The sequence below is a fragment of the Nycticebus coucang genome, chromosome 1 (assembly GCF_027406575.1).
Source record: "Nycticebus coucang isolate mNycCou1 chromosome 1, mNycCou1.pri, whole genome shotgun sequence".
NCBI classification, from domain to species: domain Eukaryota; kingdom Metazoa; phylum Chordata; class Mammalia; order Primates; family Lorisidae; genus Nycticebus; species Nycticebus coucang.
In genome coordinates this window covers 69,254,485-69,269,023 of record NC_069780.1, presented here as the reverse complement: position 1 = coordinate 69,269,023, position 14,539 = coordinate 69,254,485, and the positions used below count along the sequence as shown (strand labels likewise).

Below are 14,539 nucleotides of genomic sequence, written 5' to 3'. Positions count from 1 at the left end.
TGGTCTGTTCAGGAGCTCTATTTCTTCTTGGCTAAGTCTAGGGAGAGGGTGTGATTCCAAATATTGATCCATTTCCTTCACATTGTCAAACTTCTGGGCATAGAGTTTCTGGTAGTATTCAGAGATGATCTCTTGTATCTCTGTGGGATCAGTTGTTATTTCCCCTTTATCATTTCTGATTGAGGTTACTAGAGATTTTACTTTTCTATTTCTAGTTAGTCTGGCCAATGGTTTATCTATTTTATTTATTTTTTCAAAAAACCAACTCCTTGTTTCATTAATTTTCTGAATGATTCTTTTGTTTTCAATTTCATTGATCTCTGATTTGATTTTGGATATTTCTTTTCTTCTACTGAGTTTAGGCTTAGATTGTTCTTCTTTTTCCAATTCCATAAGATCTCTTGTGAGATTGTTGATGCACTCTCTTTCTGTTTTTCGAATGTAGGCATCTAAAGCGATGAATTTTCCTCTCAAAACTGCTTTTGCAGTATCCCACAGGTTTTGGTAGCTTGTGTCTTCATTGTTGTTATGCTCAAGGAAGTTAATGATTTCCCGTTTTATTTCTTTCTTGAGCCATCTGTTATTCAACAGAAGATTGTTTAATTTCCATGCCTTTGGGTGGGGTCGAGCATTTTTGTTAGAGTTGAGTTCCACCTTTAGTGCCTTATGGTCTGAGAAGATACAAGGTAAAATTTGAATTCTTTTGATTCTGTTGATATTTGTTTTGTGTCCCAGGATATGATCAATTTTGGAGAATGTTCCATGGGGTGATGAGAAGAATGTATATTCTTTATCTTTGGGATGGAGTGTTCTGTATGTGTCTATCAAGCACAGTTGTTCTAGGGTCTCATTAAAATCTCTTATATCTTTGTTTAATTTCTGTTTAGAGGATCTGTCCAGCTCTGTAAGAGGAGTGTTAAAGTCCCCTGTTATTATGGTATTATCAGATATCATATTGTTCAGACTGAGTAAGGTCTGTTTCGAGAATCTGGGAGCATTTAAATTGGGTGCATAGATATTTAGAATTGAAATGTCTTCTTGTTGTATTTTTCCCTTGACCAATATAAAGTGACCATCTTTGTCTTTTTTGACTTTAGTTGCTTTAAATCCACATGAATCTGAAAATAGGATTGCAACTCCTCTTTTCTTCTGAATGCCATTTGCCTGAAAAATTGTCTTCCAACCCTTGACTCGGAGCTTTAATTTGTCTTTTGAAGCCAGGTGTGTTTCTTGCAGACAGCAAATGGATGGCTTGTGTTTTTTAATCCAGTCAGCCAATGTATGTCTCCTCAGCGGGGAATTCAAGCCATTAACATTTATTGAGATAATTGATAAGTGTGGTAGTATTCTATTCATCTTGTTTTGTGAGAGTCCATTGCTTAGTTTTATCTTTTGCATCAGTGTGGAGGTTAGGTTCTGTCCTTTCATTTCTGAGTTCTTACTTTGCTGCTGATCCATTGTGGTGGTCAGTGTGCAGAACAGGTTGAAGTATTTCCTGTAGAGCTGGTCTTGTTGTGGCAAATTTCCTCAATGTTTGTATATCCGTAAATGATTTGATTTCTCCATCAATTTTGAAGCTTAGCTTAGCAGGGTACAGAATTCTGGGCTGAAAATTGTTCTGTTTAAGTAGATTAAAGGTAGATGACCATTGTCTTCTTGCTTGGAAAGTTTCATTAGAGAAGTCTGCGGTCACTCTGATGGATTTGCCCCTGTAGGTCAACTGGCGCTTACTCCTGGCAGCTTGCAGAATCTTTTCTTTTGTCTTGACTTTGGACAGGTTCATCACAATGTGTCTTGGAGAAGCTCGGTTAGAGTTGAGGCGACCTGGGGTCCGATAGCCCTCTGAAAGCAGTGTGTCAGAATCTTTGGTGATATTTGGGAAATTTTCTTTTATAATATTCTCTAGTATGGCTTCCATTCCTCTGGGGCATTCTTCTTCCCCTTCTGGAATTCCTGTGACTCGTATGTTGGAACGCTTCATAAAGTCCCATAATTCTGACAGTGAACGTTCTGCTTTCTCTCTCTTCTTTTCTGCCTCTTTTACTGTCTGAGTTATCTCAAGAACTTTGTCTTCTACCTCTGAAATTCTTTCTTCTGCATGGTCTAACCTGTTGATGATACTTTCCATTGCATCTTTAAGTTCCCTAATTGACTGTTTCAGTTCCTTCAGCTCTGCTATATCCTTTTTATATTCTTCATATTGTTCATCTCTTATTTGATTCCGTTTTTGGATTTCCTTTTGGTTATTTTCCACTTTATTAGCAATTTCCTTCATTGTTTCCATCATTTCTTTCATTGTTTTCAACATGTGTATTCTAAATTCCCTTTCTGTAATTCCTAACTTTTCTTTACAGGTGGAATCATCTGCAGTAGCTACCTCATGGTCCCTTGGTGGGGTTGTTCTAGACTGGTTCTTCATGTTGCCTGGAGTTTTCTGCTGTTCTTCCTCATGAGTGATTTCTTTTATCTGTTTCCTTGCCCTAATTTTCCTTTCACTTCCTCTTGCTCTTTAAGTTCTTGTGCCTGTGGACTAAGGGTTACAGGACCAGAAGGGTGAGAAGGTTGAAGAGCAAAAAAGGGATGAAAGAAAGGAGGACCGAGTGATAAGAATAAAAGAAAGATAGAGAAAGGAGAGGGGGGTGGGTATAAGGAATATTGACAAAAAGTAGAGAGGCACAGAAAGAGGGAGACAGGGCCATGTAGGTGTACAGTAGGGTACTTTGACACAACCTTAAAAACCCCCACCTTTGGGGGGTGCCCAGTTGGGTGGTTCCCTTGAGGTCAGCAGCTCTTTGGTAACCTGATCAGACACAGTACCCCACCTCCACCAAGTAGAGAGGAAAGACAAAAATGCTATAAATCAAACCAAAACAAGCAAACAGAAAACTTTACGGGGATACAATTGGGTGAAAAACCAAATGATAGCGGTAGAAACACTAGCAAAAATGAAGTTCTAGTTATTAAAAAAAGCAGCAATGGGAAATTATAATTAAAGTAGAAAAATTGAGAAAGAAAAAGGGATCTGTATGGAAAAGATTGAAATTAAAAAAGAAAAGAACATCAACAACGTCAAAATAAACAACAACAAAAAAAACAACCAAAGAAAAAAAAGAAAAAAATACACAACCAAAAACAAAGCAGTTTGTATATGTTATTGAATACTGTCTGGGCAACATGTGGTCTTCTGGGGTATGAGATGTTAATCACAGTTCTGATACGACTGGAGGCTGCTGATTTCTCAAACCCCAGCAGGTGGGCACCCTAAATCTCTCTTCAGCCCACTTAAAAGGCACTTTGAACTTGTAAACTTGCTGAGCAGAAGCTTTCCCAGCTTTCTCGCTGGAATCACTGCTGAAGTGGCTATCCACTTACCCAGTGTGCCAAAACCAGTCTCACTCCGCCCCTGAGGGTTAGGGCTGCAAGGCGGCTCAGACCCCACCCTTAGGCTACTTGGTTACTGGGTTACCAGCTCCCACCCGTTTCTAGCTCTGAGACCCTGAGGGCGGAGCTTGCCGGGGCAGATCACTGACAATGGTTCCGTGTTACCTACTGCCAAACACTATTAGCTCCGTCTGGCTCGGAGTCTCAGACTGGGGCCCTAGACAACGGCCAAAGTTCTCCGCACTCCCACTCAGGCCTTCCCCAAGGCAGTTCAACTCAGTGCCAAGTCCAAGGACATCAAAACAGTTCACAGGTAAGGCCTTTCTGGTTTGCAGTCTCGCTGCTACTGAACTTACAGTTGTGGGCGGGTTTAGACGGATTGAACACACGCGACCACTTGCCGGTTTTCCACTGTTTTAGTCCTCCTCTTGGGGTCCAGAAGTCTCTCACTGACTCCCTGTATCCTCATAGGAGTGATGATAGGCAGATCTCACCAGCCAGAGATGCTTGGAGTCCTATCTCCCCAGACTCACGGTGCCCAGATGCAAGGAAGCTGTTACTCGGCCGCCATCTTGCTCCGCCCAGGAAACACATCTTTTACCACTTATCTTTAGCACCTACCACTGGACTTGACACTCAGTAAGTTTTAGTTGAATGAAACAACTAATTCTCAGTAAATATTTTCTCATTAAGAGATTATCATGGCTAATCTATAAATATATAAAAATTTTTATAAAGCTAAAAATATAAAGTGATTCTTCAATGTTTTTCATATCATGGGTGGCTAGGACTAGAAGAAAGTTATCTTAAATAGTGATAAGCAGGAATTAATGTTACTAGAATCCATTGAACAAACATTAAATTACATGCATTTGTCAGCAGGTGTCTTTAGAAGCACATCTGGCTTTGCTATGGCAATGAGACATTTTTTATTTATTCTTCTTACACCTATAAATTTATTCTGATCATAATCTGATATACTGGATTAGTTCAAACTTGAAATACTGTGTTCAGTGAAGCTAACCTTGAACGAGATTTTAAAGTAATCTCTTTCTTCTAGACCACTCCTCCTGAAGAGTCTATTTTGTGATTTTTAACTTTATGTACATTACATTCACTTTTTTGCCCTTTCATTTTATTGTATTAAGTTGGCAAACTCAATTATCCTCTCAGACTTGTCATCATGTAATACAAAAGGCTTTATCACATTTATTGAGTATGTAAGCTACATATACTGTAGATAGGCGATCATGGGTTCATAGTATATATTTGATTAACAGGTGTAATTAAAGTGTGACTTCTAGAAATCATTCATGAGTAAATCTCAAAACACTATTACATCTAAGTATTAGTATACATTGAGTGAAGAATGTCCGTGTTAGTTATCTATTCCTATATAACAAATCACCACAAATTTAGCAGCTTAAAACAACATCCATTTATTGTCCCACAATTTCCTGGGTGAGGATTCTGGGCAAGGCTTAGCTGTGTCCTTTCCTCAGGCTCTCAGAAAACTATAAGCCATATTTCACCCAGGCTGCATTCTTTTCTAAAACTTGTGATCTTCTCCCGATCTGATGTGGTTGGTAAAGTTCAGTTCCTCATTACCTTGCTGGCTGTCAGTCAGGGCTGCTCTAGCTCCTAGAGGTACCTGTGGGCTCCTGCCAGGGGTGCCTCTCACAGGCCCTGTGCCAGCATAGAAGCTCTGTTCTTCAAGACTAGTGGGAGAGACTCCCTCTTTAGCAAGGGCCCAGTCCCTCTCTTAAATGCTTTTACCTGATTAAGCCAAGGCCACCAGGATAATGTATATTCCTTCTCCCCTTTACTTCTGTCATACTTAATAACCTAATCATGACAGTGAAATCTCATGCATTTACAAGCTCGGCTCAGGAAGAGGAGATTATCTATGGCAGTAGTGCATTTACTATAGGAGGTAGACATTTTAGGGGCCTTCTCAGAATTCTGCCTTCCACAGAATTCAAATCTTATTTTCCCTCCCCTTTTTCTATTAGTCAGTTTATTGTGGGGAAAATGGCAGAGGTCTAGGAAATGGGACAGGTAGGAAACCAGGGTTTAGTCCTGGTTCTGCCTCTGACTCACTGATAACCTGGGGGCAAATCACTTTAGTTAACCCTTTTAGAAAGAAGAGATTTCTTTTTCAATTCTGTCCAGTGGTAATATCCCCAAATCTCATGATTCTAAGTTTTATTGTAGGCAGGGGTTATGAGATACCAAACTCATGGTTACAGTCTAATAAATATTGGTTTGGTGAGGTAAAAAAATTAAACTAAATTATAACTTGGATATGCAGAAGAATTACAATTACTGAACATAGTTTGTAGCTAATTTAGCCTTTCCATATAACTAACTAGAAGGGAGAAAAACAACTTACTATCCAATGTAAAGCATATCTGATTTAATAATTTTAAACTCCTTAAGTAGTGTTTAATATGGCTTGGATGAAAACTCTGAGCCTTTCACACGTAGGCTGCCTCGTCTCCATTTCCCTACTTCATAGGACTGTGTCAGCCTCTTTGGGGTTGAGGAGGAGGATGGGTGGGGTTAAAAATCTTTAGCAAGGTGCTTAAGGGTTGGTGTTATTTTAGCCTCCTCTGATCCCCAGGTGGCATGTCTTGCTGACATTCAAGGTCTAAGTCTGTGGGTGGCATTATTGTTATTTCGTGCATGACTTGGCCAGGATCCAGTAGCACTCCTTGACTTAATTGCTGTCACTGAGGCTGCTGTAGGTGTGGTCTTTGATACTCCCTTCAGCTTATCTAATATTGCTGTTTCTTCAGGTTGAAACTTGAAAAGGGAGATTGCGTGGCTGCTCTGCTTGTTTTCACAATTCCTCCTGCCGTAAGAGCATCTGTTTTTCTTCTGAGTCTCTAAATTTCTTCCTAATAGCTCAAAGCTGTTCTGATGGTCTTAAGCTGAAAAGCTATCTTTACAATTTGGAGGATGCTCTGGGCAAAGCCTTCCATGATTGGCTTTTCATACACTAAAAGGGGAGATACAGGATTTTGGAAAATCCTCTCCCAAGCCAACAGTCTTGGTTTTAAATCTAAGGTTCCTCCAGTGCACAGTCAAAGCCTTAAATGTGAGTTATTGAACATTAACTCAGTCTATTTCCATTCTTTCTATAACAAATTCTACCCCAGGCAATCAGATAGCTAGAATAAATATTGTGAGTTCTGGAAGGCACTTAAAATATACCATTCAGTTAGCTGTTATAGATATTATTGTTATCTTGTTTACTTGTATATTCCCAGTGCCTAGGAAAATAGTTGGCACATAGCAGGCTCTGTAAATAAATGTAAGTTGGATAAATAGATATGTACTTATATGTGAATGAAGTTGAAGTCTTCATGGGAAACTTGTTTTCTAGGAGCACACTCTGGATATCTCTTCCTGTCTTTTTCTCTCCAAGCTCCTGTTTGCTCAGTTCCTTGGGAAACTTGAGTTATTTCTACGGTTTTCTTTTTTTTTTTTTCTTTTTTATTTATTTATTTATTTATTTATTTTTTATTTATTTTTTTTATTGTTGGGGATTCATTGAGGGTACAGTAAGCCAGGTTACACTGATTGCAATTGTTAGGTAAAGTCCCTCTTGCAATCATGTCTTGCCCCCATAAAGTGTGACACACACCAAGGCCCCACCCCCTCCCTCCTTCCCTCTTTCTGCTTCACCCCCCATAACCATAATTGTCATTAATTGTCCTCATATCAAAATTGAGTACATAGGATTCATGCTTCTCCATTCTTGTGATGCTTTACTAAGAATAATGTCTTCCACGTCCATCCAGGTTAATACGAAGGATGTAAAGTCTCCATTTTTTTTAATGGCTGAATAGTATTCCATGGTATACATATACCACGGCTTGTTAATCCATTCCTGGGTTGGTGGGTATTTAGGCTGTTTCCACATTTTGGCGATTGTAAATTGAGCTGCAATAAACAGTCTAGTACAAGTGTCCTTATGATAAAAGGATTTTTTTCCTTCTGGGTAGATGCCCAGTAATGGGATTGCAGGATCAAATGGGAGGTCTAGCTTGAGTGCTTTGAGGTTTCTCCATACTTCCTTCCAGAAAGGTTATACTAGTTTGCAGTCCCACCAGCAGTGTAAAAGTGTTCCCTTCTCTCCACATCCACGCCAGCATCTGTAGTTTTGAGATTTTGTGATGTGGGCCATTCTCACTGGGGTTAGATGATATCTCAGGGTTGTTTTGATTTGCATTTCTCTAATATATAGAGATGATGAACATTTTTTCATGTGTTTGTTAGCCATTCGTCTGTCGTCTTTAGAGAAAGTTCTATTCATGTCTCTTGCCCATTGATATCTGGGATTGTTGGCTTTTTTCATGTGGATTAATTTGAGTTCTCTATAGATCCTAGTTATCAAGCTTTTGTCTGATTGAAAATATGCAAATATCCTTTCCCATTGTGTAGGTTGTCTCTTTGCTTTGGTTATTGTCTCCTTAGCTGTACAGAAGCTTTTCAGTTTAATGAAGTCCCATTTGTTTATTTTTGTTGTTGTTGCAATTGCCATGGCACTCTTCTTCATGAAGTCTTCCCCCAGGCCAATATCTTCCAGTGTTTTTCCTATGCTTTCTTTGAGGATTTTTATTGTTTCATGCCTTAAGTTTAAGTCCTTTATCCATCTTGAATCAATTTTTGTGAGTGGGGAAAGGTGTGGGTCCAGTTTCAGTCTTTTACATGTAGACATCCAGTTCTCCCAACACCATTTATTGAATACAGAGTCTTTCCCCTTAGGTAAGTTCTTGTTTGGTTTATCGAAGATTAGGTGGTTGTAAGATGTTAGTTTCATTTCTTGGTGTTCGATTCGATTCCAAGTGTCTATGTCTCTGTTTTTGTGCCAGTACCATGCTGTCTTGAGCACTATGGCTTTGTAGTACAGACTAAAATCTGGTATGCTGATGCCCCCAGCTTTATTTTTGTTACAGAGAACTGCCTTAGCTATACGGGGTTTTTTCCGGTTCCATACAAAACGCAGAATCATTTTTTCCAAATCTCGAAAGTACGATGTAGGTACTTTGATAGGAATGGCATTGAATAGGTAGATTGCTTTGGGAAGTATAGACATTTTAACAATGTTGATTCTTCCCATCCATGAGCATGGTATGTTCTTCCATCTGTTAATATCCTCTGCTATTTCCTTTCTGAGGAGTTCATAGTTTTCTTTATAGAGGTCCTTCACCTCCTTCGTTAGGTATATTCCTAGGTATTTCATTTTCTTTGAAACTATGGTGAAGGGAGTTGTGTCCTTAATTAGCTTCTCATCTTGACTGTTATTGGTGTATACAAAGGCTACTGACTTGTGGACATTGATTTTATATCCTGAAACATTACTGTATTTTTTGATGACTTCTAGGAGTCTTGTGGTTGAGTCTTTGGGGTTCTCTAAGTATAAGATCATGTCATCAGCAAAGAGGGAGAGTTTGACCTCCTCTGCTCCCATTTGGATTCCCTTTATTTCCTTGTCTTGCCTAATTGTATTGGCTAGAACTTCCAGCACTACGTTGAACAGTAAAGGTGACAGAGGACAACCTTGTCTGGTTCCAGTTCTAAGAGGAAAAGCTTTGAGTTTTACTCCATTCAGTAAAATATTGGCTGTGGGTTTGTCATAGATAGCTTCAATCAGTTTTAGAAATGTGCCACCTATGCCTATACTCTTCAGTATTCTCATTAGAAAAGGATGCTGGATTTTATCAAATGCTTTTTCTGCATCTATTGAGAGGATCATGTGATCTTTATTTTTGCCTCTGTTAATATGGTGGATAACGTTTATAGACTTGCGTATGTTAAACCAGCCTTGCATCCCTGGGATGAAGCCTACTTGATCATGATGAATGACTTTTTTGATGATAAGCTGTAATCTATTGGCTAGGATTTTGTTGAGAATTTTTGCGTCTATATTCATGAGTGAGATTGGTCTGAAATTCTCCTTTTTGTTTGGGTCTTTTCCTGGTTTTGGTATCAGGGTGATGTTTGCTTCATAGAATGTGTTGGGGAAGATTCCTTCTTCCTCAATTTGTTGGAATAATTTCTGCAGTACAGCAATAAGCTCTTCCTTGAAGGTTTGATAGAATTCTGGAGTGAAGCCTTCTGGACCAGGGCATTTTTTGGTTGGAAGATTTTTTATTGTTTCTTTGATCTCAGTGCTTGAAATTGGTCTGTTCAGGAGCTCTATTTCTTCCTGGCTGAGTCTAGGGAGAGAGTGTGATTCCAAATATTGATCCATTTCCTTCACATTGTCAAATTTCTGGGCATAGAGTTTCTGGTAGTATTCAGAGATGATCTCTTGTATCTCTGTGGGATCAGTTGTTATTTCCCCTTTATCATTTCTGATTGAGGTTACTAGAGATTTTACTTTTCTATTTCTAGTTAGTCTGGCCAATGGTTTATCTATTTTATTTATTTTTTCATAAAACCAACTCCTTGTTTCATTAATTTTCTGAATGATTCTTTTGTTTTCAATTTCATTGAATTCTGATTTGATTTTGGATATTTCTTTTCTTCTACTGAGTTTAGGCTTAGATTGTTCTTCTTTTTCCAATTCCATAAGATCTCTTGTGAGATCGTTGATGCACTCTCTTTCTGTTTTTCGAATGTAGGCATCTAAAGCGATGAATTTTCCTCTCAAAACTGCTTTTGCAGTATCCCACAGGTTTTGGTAGCTTGTGTCTTCATTGTTGTTATGCTCAAGGAAGTTAATGATTTCCTGTTTTATTTCTTCCTGCACCCATCTGTTATTCAACAGAAGATTGTTTAATTTCCATGCCTTTGGGTGGGGTCGAGCATTTTTGTTAGAGTTGAGTTCCACCTTTAGTGCCTTATGGTCTGAAAAGATACAAGGTAAAATTTGAATTCTTTTGATTCTGTTGATATTTGTTTTGTGTCCCAGGATATGATCAATTTTGGAGAATGTTCCATGGGGTTATGAGAAGAATGTATATTCTTTATCTTTGGGATGGAGTGTTCTATATGCGTCTATCAAGCACAGTTGTTCTGGGGTCTCATTTAAATCTCTTACATCTTTGTTTAATTTCTGTTTAGAGGATCTGTCCAGCTCTGTAAGAGGAGTGTTAAGGTCCCCTGTTATTATGGTATTATCAGATATATTGCTCAGACTGCGTAAGGTCTGTTTCAAGAATCTGGGAGCATTTAAATTGGGTGCATAGATATTTAGAATTGAAATGTCTTCTTGTTGTATTTTTCCCTTGACCAATATAAAGTGACCATCTTTGTCTTTTTTGACTTTAGTTGCTTTAAATCCACATGTATCTAAAAATAAGATCGCAACTCCTCTTTTCTTCTGAATTCCATTTGCCTGAAAAATTGTCTTCCAACCCTTGACTCAGAGCCTTAATTTGTCTTTTGAAGCCAGGTGTGTTTCTTGCAGACAGCAAATGGATGGCTTGTGTTTTTTAATCCAGTCAACCAATCTATGTCTCTTCAGTGGGGAATTCAAGCCATTAACATTTATTGAGATAATTGATAAGTGTGGTAGTATTCTATTCGTCTTATTTGGTGAGAGTCCATTGCTTAGTTTTATCTTTTGCATCAGTGTGGAGGTTAGGTTCTGTCCTTTCATTTCTGAGTTCTTACTTTGCTGCTGATGCATTGTGATGGTCAGTGTGCAGAACAGGTTGAAGTATTTCCTGTAGAGCTGGTCTTGTTGTGGCGAATTTCCTCAATGTTTGTATATCCGTAAATGATTTGATTTCTCCATCAATTTTGAAGCTTAGCTTAGCAGGGTACAGAATTCTGGGCTGAAAATTGTTCTGTTTAAGTAGATTAAAGGTAGATGACCATTGTCTTCTTGCTTGGAAAGTTTCATTAGAGAAGTCTGCGGTCACTCTGATGGATTTGCCCCTGTAGGTCAACTGGCGCTTACTCCTGGCAGCTTGCAGAATCTTTTCTTTTGTCTTGACTTTGGACAGGTTCATCACAATGTGTCTTGGAGAAGCTCGGTTAGAGTTGAGGCGACCTGGGGTCCGATAGCCCTCTGAAAGCAGTGTGTCAGAATCTTTGGTGATATTTGGGAAATTTTCTTTTATAATATTCTCTAGTATGGCTTCCATTCCTCTGGGGCATTCTTCTTCCCCTTCTGGAATTCCTGTGACTCGTATGTTGGAACGCTTCATAAAGTCCCATAATTCTGACAGTGAACGTTCTGCTTTCTCTCTCTTCTGCCTCTTTTACTATCTGAGTTATCTCAAAAACTTTGTCTTTTACCTCTGAAATTCTTTCTTCTGCATGGTCTAACCTGTTGCTGATACTTTCCATTGCATCTTTAAGTTCCCTAATTGACTGTTTCATTCCTTCAGCTCTGCTATATCCTTTTTATATTCTTCATATCGTTCATCTCTTATTTGATTCTGTTTTTGAATTTCCTTTTGGTTATTTTCCACTTTATTAGCAGTTTCCTTCATTGTTTCTATCATTTTTTTCATTGTTTTCAACATGTGTATTCTAAATTCCCTTTCTGTCATTCCTAACATTTCTGTATAGGTGGAATCCTCTGCAGTAGCTACCTCATGGTCCCTTGGCGGGGTTGTTCTGGGCTGGTTCTTCATGTTGCCTGGAGTTTTCTGCTGATTCTTCCTCATGAGTGATTTCTTTTATCTGTTTCCTTGCCGTAATTTTCCTTTCACTTCCTCTTGCTCTTTAAGTTCTCGTGCCTGTGGAATGTTTGCTTTTTTTCCCCTCAGTTATGTGGGGAGCCGCAACTCTTCCAATATGGCTATTGTGGAGGTGAGGATTCTGTCTGGGTTTAGTCCCCTGGAGGGAACCAAGCCGTTGGTAAGTTGCTTCTGTTTTCTTTGTTTTTCATCTCAGCTTCTCCCCTGCATGGCTTTCCCAGCTCTTCCCCACAGCGACATCTACCGCTCATTTCTACGGTTTTCTTTCAACTTATGCTCCCTGTCTATTTTACTGAGAGCAGTATATGTCTTTTAGTCAAGCTACAAACCAAGTTATCCTCACAGTATGTTTCAGCTTTTCCCAAATTAAAAGCCTTTGTTTTCTTTGTTAAGCTATGTCTTATTTCTTAGTAGAAAATTAGAATTTAATCTGACATGTGATTCTAAATATGATTTTAGATATTTAGATTTAGATTCTAAATATGAATTTAACCTTAGATTCTAAAATCAGGCTCTAATCTAATAATCTTTACGAACTACTTGCTCTTTGGTAGAGAAAGTAGAGAGACATTATTTATTAAAACCCATCATATATATTTTGTGGTGTTAACTGAGGTAGAATGAAGAAAAGCAATGACAGTAGTTTCAACTGTAATAATAGCTAACACTTATTAAATGCCTACTAGGGTCTGGATGCTATGCTAAATTCACTTTACTTACCTTAACACAGTCTCTCATTTATAAGTGAGAAAATGGAGCCTCACATTAAACAACAATCACTTGTTCAAGGCCCACAGCTCCAGATTGGTGCAGGTGAAATGAGTCAACGTCTGTGAAATTCCAGAGTCTCTACTCTTTATATTCTAATATACTCCCCTAAAACCATAACTATCATATTTTTCTAAGAAAATATTGAAAATAACTCAGAAACAATTTAAAGAATGATTGGATGAAATGCTCAACACAGAAAACTTAAAAAGAGCATGATTTAATTTCAACAAATGTGCATGAAAGTAAAAGTGGGGGGTTAACATTTTGACAGACATTCTTTTTTAAATTTTCATATTAATATGAAGGTGCACATGACTAGGTTACATTGTTTCTGTTTGTTAGGTGGAGTCCAAGTTAAGGTTGAGTCCTTCATGCAGGAGGTGTGCTATATACGCTTACATTATGCCTCTTTGGTTAACTGTTCTTTTGGAAAATCCACATCAAAAAAAAAAAAAAGTGATTCTCAAAGAGCCCTTGATGTTGTTGTTGTCAAAGTTGGGGAGTCCTTCTCCCTTCTTTCATAGCTTTGCTCCTGGCCTGATGATCTTATCCTGGGATATATGTACTTTGTGACTATCCAAGTGAGTAATGTCCATCTCAAAGCCAACCAGAGACTCAACTAGTGAGACAATAACATTTGTATATAAATCATCTCCTCTCCTTTTTTTTTGCAGTTTTTGGCCAGGCCAGATTTGGACCTGCCACCTCTGCCCTACTCCTTGAGCCAGAGGTGCCACCCATCCTCTCTTTTGAAATATTGGGTGCTTGACAACTTTGATTTAGAATCATTAAGTCTCCAGGCTCCCCATCCACATGAGGCTCACCTTCTCCAATAAAGGGATACTCCATGCCATCTCTCACCCCAGGTTCCAGCGTTTGTTCGTCATTCACTAGTTTGACACTGGGGCATTCATCGCAGACCACCTCCTAGGTCATTTGGTAGTGCCCAGGGCCCAGCTGGGTGGTCTGCTTCTCTTGCCAACAATTGCATTTCTGTTTGCCTGGAGCCTGCTTTGCTACAGGTTTATTTCTAACTACCTCCACAAAATGTCCTGCATGTGCTTCTTCCAAAGTGACTTCTAGATTTATAATAACATCAAATATTCCTGTAGGAATATTTCTGTCTTGCTGAGGAGGGGTTCCTCCAAACATGAAACCAAAATTTCCAAAGAAGTGTGAAAAAATGTCTCTAAAGGAGTTCTGATGACCATCTTTTAATCCTTCTTCCCTGTAAGTATTATACTGTTTCCCTTTCTCATTATGTCATAGAACCTCATATGCAGCCTTCATATTCATCTCTCCCCATCCTTCTCTCACTGAGACTTCCTGGGAGTCCGGAGTCCCAGTGAGAGAAGCCCCCAGCGTCTAAAACTTTTTTATGCCTTTAACAACTTGAATAAAGATCAAAGACTTAAGCTGTCATGATAAAGATGTGTGCATGTGTGTAGGTGTGCACATGTGTTGATGTTGGGTAGGGGAGGGAAGGGGGAGGAGGAATAATGGATAGATGTGAAGGCAGATATAGATAAAGCTAACAGAGAGTAGAATAGGCAGCTCAATTAGTTTAGCTTTAGTGCATAACATTATGTGGTTTATAGTCATTTCTTATTAGCTATCCTAGTGTAGGAATGGATTCTAAGAATATCCGTAGCACCTGCCATGCAATTAACCTACTGTTAGGATAGGAAGGTGCATAACCAGAGGTCTTTTTGTAATATAAG

General features: G+C 38.7%; 1 pseudogene; it reads right to left on the bottom strand.

The window, feature by feature from the left end:
* Nucleotides 1-9,843: 9,843 nt before the first annotated feature.
* Nucleotides 9,844-14,114, bottom strand: LOC128590377 (dnaJ homolog subfamily B member 11-like; annotated as a pseudogene).
* Nucleotides 14,115-14,539: the final 425 nt, after the last annotated feature.